The following is a 19905-nucleotide window of genomic DNA, read 5'->3' as shown; positions in this document are numbered from 1 at the left end:
GTACATATACACAATGGAGTATTACTCAGCCATTAAAAAGAATTCATTTGAATCAGTTCTGATGAGATGGATGAAACTGGAGCCGAGTATACAGACTGAAGTAAGCCAGAAAGAAAAACACCAATACAGTATACTAACACATATATATGGAATTTAGAAAGATGGCAATGACGACCCTGTATGCAAGACAGAAAAAAAGACACAGATGTGTATAATGGACTTTTGGACTCAGAGGGAGAGGGAGAGGGTGGGATGATTTGGGAGAATGGCATTCTAACATGTATACTATCATGTAAGAATTGAATCTCCAGTCTATGTCTGACGCAGGATACAGCATGCTTGGGGCTGGTGCATGGGGATGACCCAGAGAGATGTTATGGGGAGGGAGGTGGGAGGGGGGTTCATGTTTGGGAATGCATGTAAGAATTAAAGATTTTAAAATTTAAAAAATTAAAAATAAATAAATAAATAAAAATTTAAAAAAATGGTTCTGGAAAAACTGAATAGCTACATGGAAAACAATAAAATTACAGTACTCTTTAACACCTCACACAGAAATAAACTTAAAATGGATTAAATACCTAAATATAATCCAGATTATAAAATTTTTAGGGAGAAACACAGCAGAACACTGACGTAAATTTCAGCAATATCTTTTTAGATCCATCTCCTTGAGTAATGGAAATAAAAAATTAATCATATGAGACCAAAGTAAACTTAAAAGCTTCTGCATAGCAAAGGAAATTTTTTTAAAAAGATGAAAATAAAACCCACAGAATGGGAGAAAATTTTTGGAAATGATTCAGCTGACAAGAGATTAATGCCTAAAGTTTATAAACAGCATCTATATCTGAATATCAGAAAAAAGAAAACCAAACAACCCAATAAAATCATGGACAGAAGTCTTAAATAAACATTTCTGCAAAGAAGATATACAGATGGCCAAAAAGCACAAGAAAAGGTGCTCAACACTGCTAATTATTTGAGAAATTCAAATCAAAAACTACAATGAGATATGACCTCACACCGGTTAGAGTGGCCATTAAAAATGTACAAATAATAAATGCTGGAGAGGATATGGAATAAAAGGAACCCTCCTATACTGTCGGGTGAGTATGTAAAATGCTGAAGCCACTATGGGGAACAGTATGAAGGTTCCTTAAAAAGCTAAAATAGAGCCAAGATTATGGGAGAAATGTCAACAACCTCAGATATACAGAAGATACCACCCTAATAGCAGAAAATGAAGAGTCTCTTAATGAAGGTGAAAGAGGAGAGTGAAAAGGCTAGCCTAAAACTCAACATTCAAAAAACCAAGACCATGGCATCTGATCCCAACACTTCATGGCAAATAGATGAGGATAAAATGTTAATGGAGGTAGATGTTATTTTCTTGGGCTCCAAAATCAGTGCACAAGGTGACTATAGCCATGAAATAAAAAGACACTCGCTCCTTGGAAGGAAAGCATATTAAAGGAAAGCTAGACAGAGTGTTAAAAAGCAGACACATCATTTTGCCAACAAAGGTCCATGGAGTTAAAACTATGGTTTTTCCAGTAGTCATGTACAGATGTGAGAGTTGGACCATAAAGAAGACTGAGTGCCCAAGAATTGATGCTTTCAAATTGTGGTGCTGGAGAAGACTCTTGAGAGCACCTTGGATAGCAATGAGATCAAACCAGTCAGTTTCAAAGGAAATCAACCCTTAATATTCATTGGAAGGACTGATAATGAAGCTGAAGCTCTAACACTGTGGCCATCTGATGAGAAGGGCCAACTCATTGGAAAAGATTTTGATGCTGGGAAAGACTGAAGGCAAAAGGAGAAGATGGTGGCAGAGGATGATATGGTTGGATAGCATCACTAATTCAATGGACATAAACTTGGGCAAACTCTGGGAAATAGTGAGGGACAGGGATGCCTGGTGTGTTACATAGGGTCACAAAGGGTTGGGCACGACTTAGTTACTGAACAACAACAAATGGTTCTGCAACCCCATTCTTAGGTACATATCGAGGGGAAGAAAAGTACAACTCCGATGGTCACAGCAGCACTATTTACAATAGCCAAGACATGGAAGCGACTTAAATGTCCATCAACAAATGAATGTAAAAGAAGTGTGCTATGTATTTCTTATATTTTAATTTCATCTTTATGCAGGCTTCTGCATTACTTCCTGTACATTCAGAATGAATTCTGAGAATCTGAATGAGCCACCTCATTTGATGAAAGAGCTGAAGTTTGCAGCTTATCTAAATTGATGCAAAGAGTGCAGACATATGAAGAGGATCAATGGAGGACAAATAAAGGTGGAAGAATTAGTGGAAATAAAAATCTAGTGTAAATAACATTAAAATACATAGTATAAAAACAGAGGGCCAGTCAGTTCAATTCATTCAGTCATGCCCGACTGTTTGCAAACCCATGCAGTATGACACCAACTCCCTGTCCATCACTAACTCCTGGAACATGCTCAAAAGCCATTCAACCATCTCAGATTCTGTTGTCCCCTTCTCCTCATGCCTTCAGTCTTTCCCAGTATCAAGGTATTTTCAAATGAGGCAGTTCTTCACATCAGGTGGCTTAAGTATTAGAGCTTCAGCTTCAGCATCAGTCCTTCCAATGAATATTCAGGACTGATATCCTTTAGGGTGAACTGGTCAAACACGACTGAGCGACTTAACTGAACTGAACTGGTTTGATCTCCTTGTAGTCCAAAGGACTCTCAAGAGTCTTCTCCAACACCACAGTTCAAAAACATGGCACTTAGCGTTCTTAATGGTCGAACTGTTACCTCCATACATGACTACTGGAAAAACCATAGTTTTGACTAGATGGATATTTGTCAGCAAAGTAATATCTCTGCCTTTTAATATGCTGCCTAGGTGGGTCATAGATTTTCCTCCAAAAAGCTAGAACCTTTTCATTTTATGGCTGCAGTCACCATCTGTAGTGATTTTGGAGCCCAGGAAAATGAAACCTCTCACTCTTTCCATTGTTTCCCCAATCTATTTGCCATGAAGTGATGGGACCGGATGCCATGATCTTAGTTTTCTGAATGTTGAGTTTTAAGCCAACTTTTTCACTCTCCTCTTTCACTTTAATCAAGAGGCTCTTTAGTTCTTCTTCACTTTCTGCATAACTGAGATTATTGATATTTCTCCTGACAGTCTTGATTCCAGCTTGTGCTTCATCCAGCCCAGCATTTCTCATGATGTACTCTGCATGTATGTTAGATAAACAGGATGACAATATGAACCAGTTTAGAACCAATATTTCCCAGTTTAGAACCAGTCCATGTCCGGTTCTAACTGTTGCTTCATGACCAGCATTCAGATTTCCCAGAAGGCAGGTAAGGTGGTCTGGTGTTCCCATCTCTTTCATAATTTTCACAGTTTGTAGTGATCCACACAGTCAAAGGCTTTGGTGTAGTCAATGAAGCAGAAGTAGATGTCTTTCTGGAACTCTCTTGCTTTTTCCATGATCCCGCACATCTTGGCAATTTGATCTCTGGTTCCTCTGCCTTTTCTAAATCCAGCTTGAACATCTGGAAGTTCTCAGTTCACATACTGTTAAAGCCTCACTTGGAGAATTTTGAGCATTACTTTGCTAGCTTCTGAAATGAGGGCAATTCTGCAGTAGTTTAAACATTCTTTGGCATTGCCCTTCTTTAGGATTGGAATGAAACCTGACATTTTCCAGTCCTGTGGCCACTGCTGCATTTTCCAAATTCGCTGGCATATTGAGTGTAGCACTTTCACAGCACCATCTTTTAGGATGTGAAATAGCTTAGCTGGAATTCTATCACCTCCAGTAGCTTTGCTCATAGTGATGCTTCCTAAGGCCCACTTAACTTTGGACTCCAGGATGTCTGGCTCTATGTGAGTGATCACACCACTGTGCTTATCTGGGTCATTAGGAGCTTTTTTGTATAGTTCTTCTGTATTCTTTCCACCCTTTCTTAATATATTCTGCTTCTGTGGTCCATAAATTTCTGTCCTTTTTTGTGCCCATCTTTGCATGAAATGTTCCATTGGTTATCTCTAATTTTCTTGAAGAGATCTCAAGTCTTCCCCATTCTATTGTTTTCCTCTATTGGCTTGCACTGATCACCCAGGAAGGCTTTTTTATCTCTCCATGTTTCTCTTTGGAACTGTGCAGTCAGAGAGTTATGTCTTTCCTTTTCTCATTTGTCTTTTGCTTCTCTTCTTTTCTCGCTATTCGTAAGGCCTCCTAAGACAATCATTTTGACTTTTTGCATTTCTTTTTCTTGGGGATTATCTTGATCACTACCTCCTGTACTGTACAGTACAAACCTGTACTGTTTTGTCCCGAAACTGTCTATAGTTTTTCAGGCACGCTATCAGATCTAATCTGATGAGTCTATTTGTCATTTTTACTCTATAATAGTAAGGGATTTGATTTAAGTCATAACTGAATGGTCTAGTGGTTTTCCCTACTTTCTTCAATTTAAGTCTGAATTTTGTAATAAGAAGTTCATGATCTGAGCCACAGCCAGCTCCCAGTCTTGTTTTTGCTGACTGCATAGAGCTTCTCCATCTTTGTCTGCAAAATATATAATCAATCTGATTTTGGTTTTGATTGTCTGGTGATGTTCACATGTAGAGTCTTCTCTTGTGTTGTTGGAAGAAGGTGTTTGCTATGACCAGTGAGTTCTCTTGGCAATACTTTTGTTAGTCTTTGCTCTGCTTTATTTTATACTCCAAGGCCAAACTTACCTGTTTTCCAGGTATCTCTTGACTTCCTACTTTCTCATTTCAGTCCCCTATGATGAAAGGGACATCTATGTGTGTGTGTTTACAAGATCTTGTAGGTCATCATAGAACCATTCAACTTTACCTTCTTTGGATTTAGTGCTGGGGGCATAGATTTTCATTACTGTGATATTGTATGGTTTGCCTCGGACATGAACAGAGATCATTCTGTGATTTTTGAGACTGCACCCAAGAACTGCATTGTGGACTCTTTTGTTGACTATGAGGGCTACTCCATTTCTTCTAAGGGATTCTTATGCACAGTAGTAGATATAATGCTCATCTGTTAAATTTACACATTCCAGTCCATTCTAACTCACTGATTCTTAAAATGTTGATGTTCATTCCTGCCATCTCCCATTTGACCAGTTCTAACTTACCTTGATTCATGGACCTAACATTCCTAAGCAATATTGTTCTTTATAGCACCAGAATTTATCTCCATCACCAGTCACATCCACTACCAGGCACTGTTTTCCTTTTGGCTCAATATCTTCATTCTTTCTTGAGTTATTTCTCCACTCTTCTCTGGTAGCATATTGAGCACCTACTGAGCTGGGGGAGTTCATCTTTCAGGGTCATGTCTTTTTGCTTTTTCATACTCTTCATGGGGTTCTCATGGCAAGAATATTGAAGCGGTTTTCCATTCCCTTCTCCAGTGGACAATGTTTTGTCAGAATTTTGCACCATTACATGTCTGTCCTGGGTGGCTCTAGAGGACATGGCTCATAGTTTCATTTAGCTAGACAAAGCTACTGTCCATAAGATCAGTTGGGTTAGTTTTCTGTGATTGTGGCTTTCATTCTATCTTCCCTCAGACAAATAAGGATAAGAGGCTTATGGAACCTTCCTGATGGGAGAGACTGACTGTGAGGGAAACTGGGTCTGCCTTGTTCTGATGGCCAGGGCCATAATCAGTAAATCTTTAATCCAATTTTCAGTTGATGGGTGGGATTGTGTCCCCTCCCTGTTGTTTGGCCTGAGACCAAACTGTAGACCCACACCTCTCATGGAGACTCCTGGACACTCAAAGGCAAGTCTGATACAGTCTCTTGTGGGGACACTGCTTTCTCCTGGCTCCTGGTGGGCACAAGGTTTATTTTCGTGTGTCCTCCAAGAGCCTGATTCGCCAGTCCTGTGGGAGTTCTGCAATCAAACCCCACTGACCTCCAAAGTCAAATTCCCGGGGGGTTCTCAGTCTCTGCTGGATCCCCATGTTGAGAAATCTGTTATGGGTCCTAGAACTTTCTTAGCTGTGTGAGAATTTCTTTGGTATCATTGTTCTCCAGTTTGTGGGTCTTCTGTTTGGCAGCTACATGGTAGGTAACTCTGTGTGAACCAGGTGTGCTGTAGCCAGAGCCCCTGTCCCTGTGACTGGCCAGTGTTGACCCATGCCTCTGTAGTTCAGTTCAGTTCAGTTCAGTCACTCAGTCGTGTCTGACTCTTTGCGACTCCATGAATCACAGCACGTCAGGCCTCCCTGTGCATCACCAACTCCCGGAGTTCACTCAAACTCACGTTTATCAAGTCACTGATGACATCCAGCCATCTCATCCTCTGTCGTCTCCTTCTCCTCCTGCCCCCAATCCCTCCCAGCATCAGAGTGTTTTCCAATGAGTCAATTCTTCTCATGAGGTGGCTAAAGTACTGGAGTTTCTGCTTCAGCATCATTCCATCCAAAGAAATCCCAGGGCTGATCTCCTTCAGAATGGACTGGTTGGATCTCCTTGCAGTCCAAGTGACTCAAGAGTCTTCTCCAACACCACAGTTCAAAAGCATCAATTCTTTGGCGCTCAGCTTTCTTCACAGTCCAACTCTCACATCCATATATGACCACTGGAAACACCATAGCCTTGACTAGGCGGACATTTGTTGGCAAAGTAATGTCTCTGCTTTGAATATGCTATCTAGGTTGGTCATAACTTTCCTTCCAAGGAGTAAGCATTTTTTAGTTTCATGGCTGCAGTCACCATCTGCAGTGATTTGGGAACCCCCCCACACACACACACACAAATCTGACACAGTTTCCACTGTTTCCCCATCTATTTCCCATGAAGTGATGGGACTGGATGCCATGATCTTCGTTTTCTGAATGTTGAGTTTTAAGCCAACTTTTTCGCTCTCCCCTTTCACTTTCATCAAGAGGCTTTTAATTCCTCTTCACTTTCTGCCATAAGGGTGGTGTCATCTGCATATGTGAGGTTATTGATATTTCTCCCGGAAATCTTGATTTCAGCTTGTGCTTCCTCCAGCCCAGCGTTTCTCATGATGTACTCTGCATAGAAGTTAAATAAGTAGAGAGACAATATACAGCCTTGACGTACTCCTTTTCCTATTTGGAACCAGTCTGTTGTTCCATGTCCAGTTCTAACTGTTGCTTCCTGACCTGCATATAGGTTTCTCAAGAGGCAGGTCAGGTGGTCTGTATTCCCATCTCTTTCAGAATTTCCCACAGTTTATTGTGATCCACAGAGTCAAAGGTTTTGGCATAGTCAATAAAGCAGAAATAGATGTTTTTCTGGAACTCTCTTGCTTTTTTCATGATCCAGAGGATGTTGTCAATTTGATCTCTGGTTACTCTGCCTTTTCTAAACCCAGCTTGAACATCTGGAAGTTCACTGTTCACATATTTCTGAAGCCTGTATTGGAGAATTTTGAGCATTACTTTACTAACACGTGAGATGAGTGTTGTAGTTTGAGCATTTTTTGGCATTGCCTTTCTTTGGGATTGGAATGAAAACTGATCTTTTCCAGTCCTGTGGCCACTGCTGAGTTTTCCAAATTTGCTGGCATATTGAGTACAGCACTTTCACAGCAATGTATGGCAAAACCCACTACAATATTTAAAGTAATTAGCCTCCAATTAAAATAAATAAAATTTTTTAAAAAGTACTGATGGAAATTCTAAACCAACATTTATCTCTCAAAATCTATTTTGTAAAGAATTTGCTGTTAAAGTTTTTTAAATGTCCTTTGAGAATGTTTTGAAATTCTTGCTAGATATTTTAAGGTAAAATATTTTTAAACATCCATTTTCTTCATAAACTTCATGGTCTACTGTGTTTCACCAGAATTCTCATATACTTCAAACCCACCATGGAGTACAATAAAAAGATTTCTATGTAGTTGATATGTCTTTTTTTCTGACTAATGGAAAACAAATGAAATGATAACATTGCGTTAGAGTAAGTCACATATCATAATTTGCCTTTCTTAGCATGTCATTTTATAAAATGACTTGATGTGCCCCATAGGATAATTCCATTAAAACACATACCCTTTTCATTCAGAAGCTTAGCTTCATAAAGCAGGAGAGACAGAAAAGTGTTTTAACTCTCATTTGAACAGCTTGATATTATAATAGATGCAGGCAACTATAGGTGAAAACCAGTGAAACTTTTTAAAGAATGGAAAATCCCACTTCTATAATACTCTATGTGCAATGAGATTAATAGATCTCTAAGTTCATATTCTCTTTTATTAAACTGCCTAAAATACCCACATTTTACCATGAATGAGTGAAAGTCACTCAGCCATGTCCGACTCTTTGCAACCCCATGGACTATACAGTCCATGGAATTCTCCAGGCCAGAATACTAGAGTGGGTAGCCTTTCCCTTCTCCAGGGGATCTGCCCAACCCAGGGATCGAACCCAGGTCCTTCGCATTGCAGGCAGATTCTTTACCAGCTGAGCCACAAGGAAAGCCCTTTATCATAAAACTCGTACAATTCGATTGTAAGTGAATGGCACTGATATTTGTACACACTGGTCATTTAATGAAAATATATTAAATTTTCTCTTTCCATAAATACATCATAGGAATGGTTTTAAATGATAAGCTCAATACCAATAAGCCTTGTATATAAAGTCTGTACTAATTAATACACTGTTTTTCACACACACACAATTTAAACATCTTCTCAAATGAAAACAAAGGAAAAAGAATGAAAAACACTTTTGCATTTATACCAACTGTTACATGATATTTACCATCCACTTAACATAACTCCACTTTCACTTTGCAAAATTAAACACAGTAGATTTGTACACTCTCCAAATCCAGCAGCACCATTCATGTAGAATTTAACTTGCATGACTGCATTACATCGCCTTGATATTTTTCAAATTGTTTATTTTTCATTATAACTAGCAAAACTTTTCATATTGATATGATGGACACTTATGCGTGAGATGGAGATTTTAAATGGTGTCCATACTGGTGGCAGTAAAATTTAATCTAAGATAATGGATAGTATAGCATTTGTCAGTGCTTATTTTATCATGTAAAATACATGTGAAGTCATCCTTACTTGAACCTACTTCTCAAATGATCCGTTTATTGAGAGCTTTTTTGAGGAAAACATAGCTCTTAGCTGTGAAACACACAGAAAGAAAGAACATTATATTACTAAGATGACTATATATGAAGTTTCCATCTCTGTTTTTCCAGTAGTCATGTATGGATGTGAGAGTTGGACCATAAAGAAAGCTGAGTGATGAAGAATTGATTGAACTGTGATGTTGGAGAAGACTCTTTAGAGTCTATGGGACTACAAGGAGATCAAACCAGTCAATCCTAAAAGAAATCAGTCTTGAATATTCATTGGAAGGGCTGATGCTGAAGCTGAAGCTCCAATACTTAGGCCATCTGATGAGGAGAACTTTCTCATTGGAAAAGACCCTGATGCTGGGAAATACTGAAGGCAGGAGGAGAAGGGGAGGGCCCAGGATGAAATGGTTAGATGGCATCATCAACTCAGTGGACAAGATTTTGAACAAGCCTTGGGAGTTGCTGATGTATAAGAAAGACTGGTGTGCTCCAGTCCATGGGGTCACAAAGAGTCAGACACAACTGAGTGATTGAACTGAGCTGAACTGAACCATTTCTATTTCCATAGCATTTTTATTCGATTTTTAGATACCTCAAATCCTTTGAAGAAAATTTTCACATTTTTCCCACTCTATTCACTCACCTTTTAGCTGTTGCCTTGTAATGACTATCCTAACTTGAGTATCTGATTTACTATCTTTTTATCCAACAGAGGCATTGTGATTTTATTGAACATTTTCCACACAGTAATTTTTCTAGCATTTCTAAATTCCACAGATCGAATCTTTTCCTCCATCTTTTTTAGCTTCCCATCCTCATGGTCATACACTAATCAAGTATTACCCAATGGAAATATAATAAAACAATACTAAAAATTAGTATAGTAGACAGTACACTGTATGAAGAAATAGGTAAAATTACTTTTAATTTTATACTGTACTTAAACCAATGTATCCAAAGTAATTGACACTGTTGAAAATTCATGTTAAAATTAAAATATGTTCAATCCAATCCAAGACTAACCAGAAAATTTATGGTTTATAAGCTCCTTGAAGCTTTGGTAAATCTGAGAAAATTGAAAGAATCATAAATACAACAAAATCTATTTTCAGTCACCCTGATTAAAAAACGGTTTTTGAAACAGGAATCAAAGCTGAGACACAGAATACAGAATGAAACTTTTCATTCTCAAAAGTGAAGAGATCATACCTCATACACTATTAGCAAGAGAAAAATATTTTCTCTTTTCATTGTAATACAATTACTTTTGATATGCCAGTGAAATGCTCACTGAATTTCTTTGAAATAATTTCAAGAAAAATAATTATATAATATAGCTCTCAAAAGAAGCTCATAATCTTAATGACATGACTTGAAATATGCAAATTATTTTTTAAAATACAGTTTTTAAATTATTACTATGTTTTTTACATAAATTGTCAGTATTTTAAATGATACTTTTGGAAAGTTACAAGAATGCTCATTACTACTTTCTTCTGCTCTTGAGTAATTGACATCAGCTTCCTCTTTGTGTCTGTTATGAAAAATTGCAAAATTCCACACTACAACCATAATTTCTACACATCCAGTAGCAATTCCCTTTGGTAAAAAATGTTATTGCTTTATCTTTTAAACTAAATTTGTGTTTCATTTTTTGTCAAATATACTTTAATATATCAATCTATAATATTTGATTGAAAATAAACACAACTAAAAACAAACTGTTAAAAACAAATTGAAAAAAACAGACAATTCTGGTTTCCTATTAGCTATTGAATTTTAAGAAAATTGTGAGGCTAAAATAAAATAAATATTAATAAAATAATTCAAGCAATATATGCAGAAATATAGGCATCTCAATTTTAAAGAGAAAACTCCCTTTAAGCAAGTCTTTATTGAGGATTAAAATACATATGTAAATTCTGTATAAAATGTATATATATATATATACTTATCTATCTCTAGGTCTGAAAGGAAAAGACAGATTTATAAATGAGAAGAAAAGGGATGTCAGCTTGAGCATATCCTATCCTCCTTACCTTGATAGTACTGAGGAGAAAGGAAAATGCAAAAAAATTATTTTGTCATCTGTTCAGTTCAGTTCAGTCGCTCAGTAGCGTCCGACTCTTTGTGACCTCATGAATCACAGCATGCCAGGCCTCCCTGTCCATCACCTACTCCCGGAGTTCACTCAGACTCACATCCATTGAGTCGGTGATGCCATTCAGCCATCTCATCTTCTGTTGTTCACTTCTCCTCCTGCCCCCAATCCCTCCCAGCATCAGAGTCTTTTCCAATGAGTCAACTCTTCTGATGAGGTAGCCAAAGTACTGGAATTTCAGCTTTAGCATCATTCCTTCCAAAGAACACCCAGAGCTGATCTCCTTTAGAATGGACTGGTTGGATCTCCTTGCAGTCCAAGGGACTCTCAAGAGTCTTCTCCAACACCACAGTTCAAAAGCATCAATTCTTTGGTGCTTAGCTTTCTTCACAGTCCAACTCTCACATCCATATATGACCACTGGAAAAACCATAGCCTTGACTAGATGGGCCTTTGTTGGCAAAGTAATGTCTCTGCTTTTCAACATGCTATCTAGGTTGGTCATAACTTTTCTTCCAAAGAGTAAGCATCTTTTAATTTCATGGCTGCAGTCACCATCTGCAGTGATTTTGGAGCCCAAAAATATAAGGTCTGACATGGTTTCCACTGTTTCCCTATCTATTTCCCATGAAGTGATGGAACCAGATGCCATGATCTTCATTTTCTGAATGTTGAGCTTTTAGCCAATCTTTTCACTGTCCTCTTTCACTTTCATTGAGAGGCTTTTTAGTTCCTCTTCACTTTTTGCCATAAGGGTAAGTAATTGCAAACATGCTCATCAATTGTGCTGGGGAGTTTCTACCAGAGAAATATAATGAGAGTCTTAACCCATGGGATAGTCTTGACATGATGCTTCTGGTCTGTCTGGGCTTCTTAAGAGATATAAATATGTATTTTATATTATACACACATATACATATATATATATATAGAGAGAGAGAGACATTGGCAGTGGTGTGTTTACATCACAAAGATCTGCCTACGCTGTTAAACCAGGGCTTGAGAACCATCCCCACCACCACAGAGCCAATTGTTAACATGTAACAGCATGCCATTTCCACTTTTCCCCTGACACTTGGTTCTACTGTAAAGAAACACACCAATCTTTAAAAAGAGTTCCACCTCTCTTTTGTCTGAACTAAAATATGCATATTCCTTCCCTTAAGTCATTATTTCCGATAAGTCATCTAGAGAATCTGCTAATCATCCACCAGCCATACATCTAAACCCCACTGGAGATGGTCCATTGGAAAATGTTAGGCTTATTTATGCAGTTACTTGAGTAGAATATGAAGATGTTTCAAGAGAAAAATAGCTCCCTTTCTGTAAAATGATTTCCACAAGCATCACTTAGTGGCCTGTTGTTTCAAATATGGAGCAGGAAACCCAGCAAGGAAAGACCAAGGATGCAGTATGGATATTTTCCAGATTGCATCATAGTTAATTGGTAATGCATGTTTGCTCATATCTTCTGGATGATTAGAGAAAAATTTGAAAATGGGTAATTTTGTTGATTGTTGGAGGCAAATTTGATTATTTCACTCAGTGTATTTTCAATAAGTAAGGAAGAGTTTACATTTAGTAGTATAGCCTACTGCTTCTTCTACTTGGCAATTCACCAATTCAACACCCACCCCCTACCACAAAACAAAACAAAACAAAATTGTTGAAGACAAAAAGGAGTATGAATCTGAGGAATTAATAGCACTTACAAAAAAAAATTTTATTTGCAATTTTTTAAGGAATCTCCACACTGTTCTCCATAGTGGCTGTACCAGTTTGCATTCCCACCAACAGTGTAGAAGGGTTCCCTTTTCTCCACACCCTCTCCAGCATTTATTGCTTGCAGATTTTTGGATCGAAGACATTTTGACTGGTGTGAAGTGGTACCTCATTGTGGTTTTGATTTGCATTTCTCTAATAATGAGTGATGTTGAGCATCTTTCCACGTGTTTGTTAGCTATCCGTATGTCTTCTTATGCAAGACAGCAAAAAAGACACAGATGTGTATAGCGGACTTTTGGACTCAGAGGGAGAGGGAGAGGGTGGGAAGATTTGGGAGAATGGCATTGAAACTTGTATACTATCATGTAAGAATCAAACCGCCAGTCTATGTCCGATGCAGGATACAGCATGCTTGGGGCTGGTGCACGGTGATGACCCAGAGAGATGTTATGGGGAGGGAGGTGGGAGGGGGGTTCATGTTTGGGAATGCATGTACACCCGTGGTGGATTCATGTCAATGTATGGCAAAACCAATAAAGTATTGTAAAGTAAAATAAAGTAAAAATAAAATTTTTTAAAAAAATTTAAAAACCAAGAAGTATCTACTGTATAGAACAAAGAATTTTGTTCAATATTCTGTAATAACCTAAATGGAAAAATAATTTGAAAAGAATAGATGTATGTATAACCAAATCACTTTGCTATAACTGAACCTAATACAACATTGTAAATCAACTACAGTCCAATATAAACATTTTAAAATATATAACAAATTTTTAAAAATCAATAAATCAGTAAAGTCCCCCTTGAAGGCAAAGTAGTGTCATGAATTGTGTGTGTGTGTGTGTGTGTGTGAGTGTGTGTGTGTGAATAATGGCTACAATATGGGGCAGAAGTGGTCAGGAGTTAACCCTGGGATTTTATATGAACACGATCAGTGCCTTAACTGGTATCAGCAGCATAAGTCATTAATGACTGTGGAATAAGGTCAGTACATTGTCAAAGTCCTGCTGAGGTGAGGATTTAATAAAAGAAGATGTGAGTTAACCCCATCAACCTTTGGAAATTAACTGTCAAAATGTGTTATCTTCTAGAACTCCAGAGCTTTTGACCAGGAATGAATTCCTGACCAAAAGAGTTGCCTGATGAAGATGCAACAAAGGGCTATGTTAATGGGGTGGGTGGGTGGGGGTGTTCTTCCAGGAGAGCAGAGCAAAGTGTTCTTCCAAACAAGTAACACCACCACCAACAACAAAAAGCTGGACAAAATTGTCAGAAACAGTCATATAAAGGTGCAGGAAAATGATGAAAAGGCATGTAATAATTTAGAAACTTGTATTCAAGAGTATCTTTTGAATCTCAGTGGCCCAGTGGCAAAGAAACCACCTACAATGCAAAGATTGAGGTTCAATCCCTGGGTCAGGAATATCCCCTGGAGAAGCAAATGGAAACCCACTCCAGCATTCTTGCCTGGGAAATACCATGGACAGAGGCGACTGGCAGTCCATGAAGTTGCAAAGAAACAGACATAACTGAGCAACTGAGCACACACACACACACAAGGCATTTTACCCAGACACTGTCTTCCCAATGGGTCTCCAGATCCATGGCTAGAAATGCTACACAGCCTGGCAGGGCTAACCATCAGGATTAGCAGCTCTGCTGTCTGAGTGCAGGATGTTGATGTTACTTGAAGCACCGTGTGAAAAAATCCATGCCCAGATCTTTAAAAATGCATCTAGGACCATTCAGCTAGCGAGTGAACCACATTGGTTAACAGTGCTGAGATATCTGAACTGTCAGAAAGTTTCAACACTTCAAAACCCCAATCATAATTTTTAAGGTTTTTCATAGTTGTTTCTTCAGCCTGAGTCTGACTGGAACCTCTCATTCTTGCTACTTTGCACCATATTCCTAAATACAATTCTTTCATCAAATTCTTTCATAGAAGCACACACAAATGATTTATGCTTTCTCTCTCCAAACTTGTCTTCCAATGCCAACTTTCTAGAAGCTTCCATCTTTCTGCCTAACTTTAGTTCCATTTTAAAGAACTTTCTCCACCCTCATCAAAGGTACCATCTTTATTAAGACTTTGTGCTTCCTCCTTGTCTGAGCCAAAATTTGGATTCTCTGAGGGCACTGTTTCTCCTATGTCATGTATGGAAGCTTGCTAATTTTCTTGTAACCCATGCCCCTAATGTCCAAGGTGGTCTGGTGCTGTCACCAAGACCCTTTTGCTACCATTTGCATCTTCAGTGTGTCTTCACCAGCATAATATCTTAAGCTTATAATGTGTGTGTGTGTGCATGCACTCTGTTGCTCATTCATGTATGATTCTTTGTGACCCCATGGACTGTAGACCACCAGTCCTCTGTCCATATAACTTTCCAGGCAAGATTACTGGAGTGGGTTGCGATTTCATACTCCAGGGTATCTTCCCAACCCAGGAATAGAATCCACATCTCTTGCATCTCCTGCATCAGCAGATGGATTCTTTACCACTAAGCCATTTCAGAAGCACCAAGCCTATAATATTCTAGTCCAAACTGTTTGAGAATTTTCTTCCTGGATCACAATTTATTTTTATGCCATGAACTTAGATGGCTTCTGTATCTACATAGGTACCAAGAGAACAGATAAGTTTTATAAGATCGATACATTTTAATTTCTATGGCCTGCTATCTACTCCTTCTCAGCATGTTACCTCTTTAGAGAATGCTTTTTAATATAATTTCCTATTTAGTTTTTACTCCCTTTATTTTTATTTATTTTTTTTTATTTTTTGGCCTTGCCGCATGGTATGTGGGGTCTTCACTCCCCAGGGAGAGATAGAACAAACAGCTCCTGCATTGGAATTTCAGAGTCTTAACTGATGGACCAAAGCTTTCCTGGTGGCTCAGTGGTAAAGAATTCACCTGCTAATGCAAGAGACACAGGTTTGATCCCTAGGTCAGGACCATCCCCTGGAGGAGGAAATGGAAACCCATTCCAATATTCTTGCCAGATAAATCCCATGGACAGAGAAGCCTGATGGGCTACATTCCATGGGGACACAAAAGATTCTGACACAACTTGGCAACTAAACAACTACTGCTGGGCCAGCCAGAAGTCCCTAGATAGTACTTTTAACCTCATTATAATCTGGGCTTCTTCAAAGAAATTAAACAAATGACAGCGTATCTAACCTTCATAATCATTTCTATCCATTTCATACCTTATTCCCATCTCTTTCCTTCTTCCTCTTTCTTAAGCTTTTAAAACGCTTCACTTCTTCATATACCACCTTTATACTCTCAGCTCCTGTCACTTTCTTACCAAAATGGCTTTTTTTTTGAACCATAATTGTATCTGCTTTATCTTTAAACTTTATCTATCTTCTGTAATGTTGTATGGTAACTGAAACTTTTGTGAATCTCATTATTCCTATTTTCCCTAGTACTTTTAGAGACTGCTGATAATTTTTGAAAAATACAAATGAATCTCAAAGTCCTTTTCTGCTTTCTTTTTCCATTGTTATTTACACTGAGTCCTTTATAATTTCTTTGAAAAGAATTGCAATCAACTCCATATCTGGCTCCCTGCTTAGAGGTTACTGCATTTTCCATTTGAAGAAGGAAAGGCTAGAAAAGAAAAAGTGGTCACCCACATACCTTGCTGTATAGAAAAGCATTAAGAAATCCCAACCCTTCTCATGTAATAGGAAGTTTTAATTTCTAGAAGATCTCTCCCAGCTGTTGCCTTCCATTGCTGTACAGTAAGTCCTCTACCTGCATACAAGTTCTGCTCTAAGAGCTTGCTCATAAGTCCAATTTGTTCATAAGTCCAGAAAAATAAGCCTAGGTACCCAAACTAGCTGAAGCTGAAGCTCCAATAATTTGGCCACCTGATGCAGAGTCGACTCACTGGAAAAGACCCTGATGCTGGGAAAGATTGAGGGTAGGAGGAGAAGGGAGCAACAGAGGAAGAGATGGTTGGATGGCATCATCAAATCAATGGACATGAGTTTGAGCAGACTTTGGGAGACAGTGAAGGACAGGGAAGTCTGGTGTACTGCAGTTTACAGGGTTGGAAAATGTCATACACAACTTAGCAGCTGAACAACAACAACCCAATTAACACAATTGGCTATATAGAACTATACTATGCTGCTGCTGCTGCTGCTGCTAAGTCGCTTCAGTCGTGTCCGACTCTGTGCGACCCCATAGACGGCAGCCCACCAGGCTCCGCCATCCTTGGGATTCTCCAGGCAAGAACACTGGAGTGGGTTGCCATTTCCTTCTCCAGAACTGTACTATAGTAGGTTTATAATACTTTTCACACAACTTATAGATAAAAGACAAACACACACACACAAAAAAAAAAACAAGGAAAACATATTTAATCTTATAATAGGGTACCTTGAAATGTACAGTAGTACAGTACAACAGCTGGCATGCAGGGGTTGCATCAGGTGAACTGGCAAGAAGAGTTGCTGACTGGAGAAGGGAGAGGGGTTGGGAGATGGTAGAGTTGAAGGATTGTCAGCGACGGGAGACAGAGGGCAAGCTGTGATGTCACTCACACCTGACACTGATGGCACAAGTTTTGGTTACTTGCTGGATTCTATTCTATCTACCCCTCTTGAAAAAATGATCCAATGATGTCTGGGTAGCAGTACTTTTTTTTAAATTTACCTCTTCATAGATGACATAATAATGAAGATTGCTCTCTGAACAGTTCTTACAACCTTCATGTACCATTCTATGCTCTGGTCCTGTACCTTAACAACCAAGTGTGCCCCTCAGATAAAGAAAATCCCCTTTCCATTTCCTGCATCGTGAACCTCTTCAGCTCTTCAACTATTTCTTCTTCCTCTAGTCAAGCATCATCCTTTCTCTGGCACATTCACATCTTTGAAAGTTTGCAACTTGAAGGTTCATATGCAGGCACCTTACTGTACCTTGCAGTAGACATTTTGCAGAAGCCAGGGGGTGCAAACACTCACAGGCACCTTTGTTACTCATTCTTGTCAGATGCCTGACTGTGGGTTTCCTACACTGTTGGGCAAGGCCAAGCTGTTGTCCAGGACTGAATTTTTCCTGGCATCTCATATGACCCTGAAATATGTGGGGTGGGGGTGGGGGCTTCAGGGCTTATTTGTTTTTGGCTGACTTCATTAACTAGAGTGCTGGAGATCCAGAAATGTTGCTAAGTATTTTACTAACATGTTGGTACTTCTGTGTCCTTCTCTCTGTACCTCTCCCAATCCCTAGCTCCAGATTCCCCACCTTTCCAGACAAGCAATGCAAAACCAGTACTTTGGTGCAGTTGCCCCAAATTTGTATTGTAGGTCTAGCTCTAAATCAGCTGCCATTTCAAAGGTATCAGTATCTCTCATCTTTTCTTTCTATAACTACCACTCCATCACTGCCCCCCCCCACACCCATATGATTCCCATTAAATACTTAACCCACTGTATCTGAGAAGGGTCTGGGAAGATAGCCTTATCCTGATTAAGAAGTCTTTTGTCCAACTCAATCCTGTCTCAATATTTCTGTAAAGCAAACCTCCACGTGGGGCAAATCATTTTACTCTTCTAAACGTTTCAATCTCCAGATTATGACTGGTCCATTTTGAACTTCAGTCCACAAACAGAAAAGACCATTCTTAGAAAATGTGCAATTTCTTTCCTTTCAGCTTTCAAATCCCTTACTTTATTTCATCTCTTTCTTTGATTATCACCAGCGAATTTATGAAATACCCAATACATATTAGGCCCCTTACTATTTTTATTCCTCTAAGCTCTTAATGCTACATATTTCAGGTAAATAATCTGAGTCTCAATACAAAACAGGTCACAATGTCAGTAACCACCTCATCATTGTAGAAAAGGCATAGGATATCCAGACATAGCTCCTATTACAAGATGTCATCACTTCCTCTGTTCTGCCTCCTTGACTCAGCTTATCCTAGAGTGACCTATCAGTTTTCCTACTGATCTTATTTCCTGCTAAAAATTTTATGTAAAACAGTACATTTTGGTTTGAAAGCGACAGAAAGTACAATTTTAACTGATATAAGCAATAAGTGGATTACACTGTAGATACATTTCAATCAAAGTTTTCTGTGATTGGCATTAAATATCACTGAGTCCTACTCTCAGCCATGTTTCCACTTTTGTCCTGCTGAGAGAAAACTGGCTTTGGCTGATCCTGTGCCATAAGGAATGTCCTCAGAGAATGTCCTGAGATTTCTAGCACTGACCTTGGTCACACCTAGCAGTCTTTAGGGCCTGTGTGGGGATGTATAGTATCAGTTTGGATTTGGTTATTGGATCACTCATGGATGCTAGAGGAAAATATATGCTCTTCATGGCATCTTCCAGATTAAAAAAAAAAAAAAAAATCAAGGGCAGTGGTGATATAAAGTAGACTTGGAAATATAATTTAGTGAAGCCAACTATGGAGAATAGTGTGGAAGTTACTTAAAAAAATGAAAACATAGCTACCATGTGACCCAGCAATCTCATTCCTAGGCATATATCTGGAGAAAACAATACTTTGAAAAGATACTTGCAGTGCAATATTCACAGCAGCCTTACTTATAATTATCAAGACATGAAAGCTACCTAAATGTCCATTGACAGAAAAATGGATACAGAAGATGTGGCATATATATATATATATATATATATATATATATATATATATATAATGGAATATTAATAATGCCATGTGCAGCATCACAGATGGACCTAGATAGAGGTGATCATACTAAGTGAAATAAATCAAACAGAGGGAGACAAATATCATGATATCATTTATACGTGGAATCTAAAAAATGATACAAATTAATGTACTTACAATACAGAAACAAAACTCACAAACATAGAAAACAATTTTATGGTTACCAAAGGGGACAGCTGCTGGGAAGGGATAAATTAGGAGATTGGGATTAACAGCTACACACTAGTTCAGTTGGTAAAGAGTCT

This window comes from Ovis aries, chromosome 12 (genome assembly GCF_016772045.2).
Source record: "Ovis aries strain OAR_USU_Benz2616 breed Rambouillet chromosome 12, ARS-UI_Ramb_v3.0, whole genome shotgun sequence".
NCBI classification, from domain to species: Eukaryota; Metazoa; Chordata; class Mammalia; order Artiodactyla; family Bovidae; genus Ovis; species Ovis aries.
The sequence above is the reverse complement of the archived record's forward strand: the minus strand, read 5'-3'. Positions refer to the sequence as shown.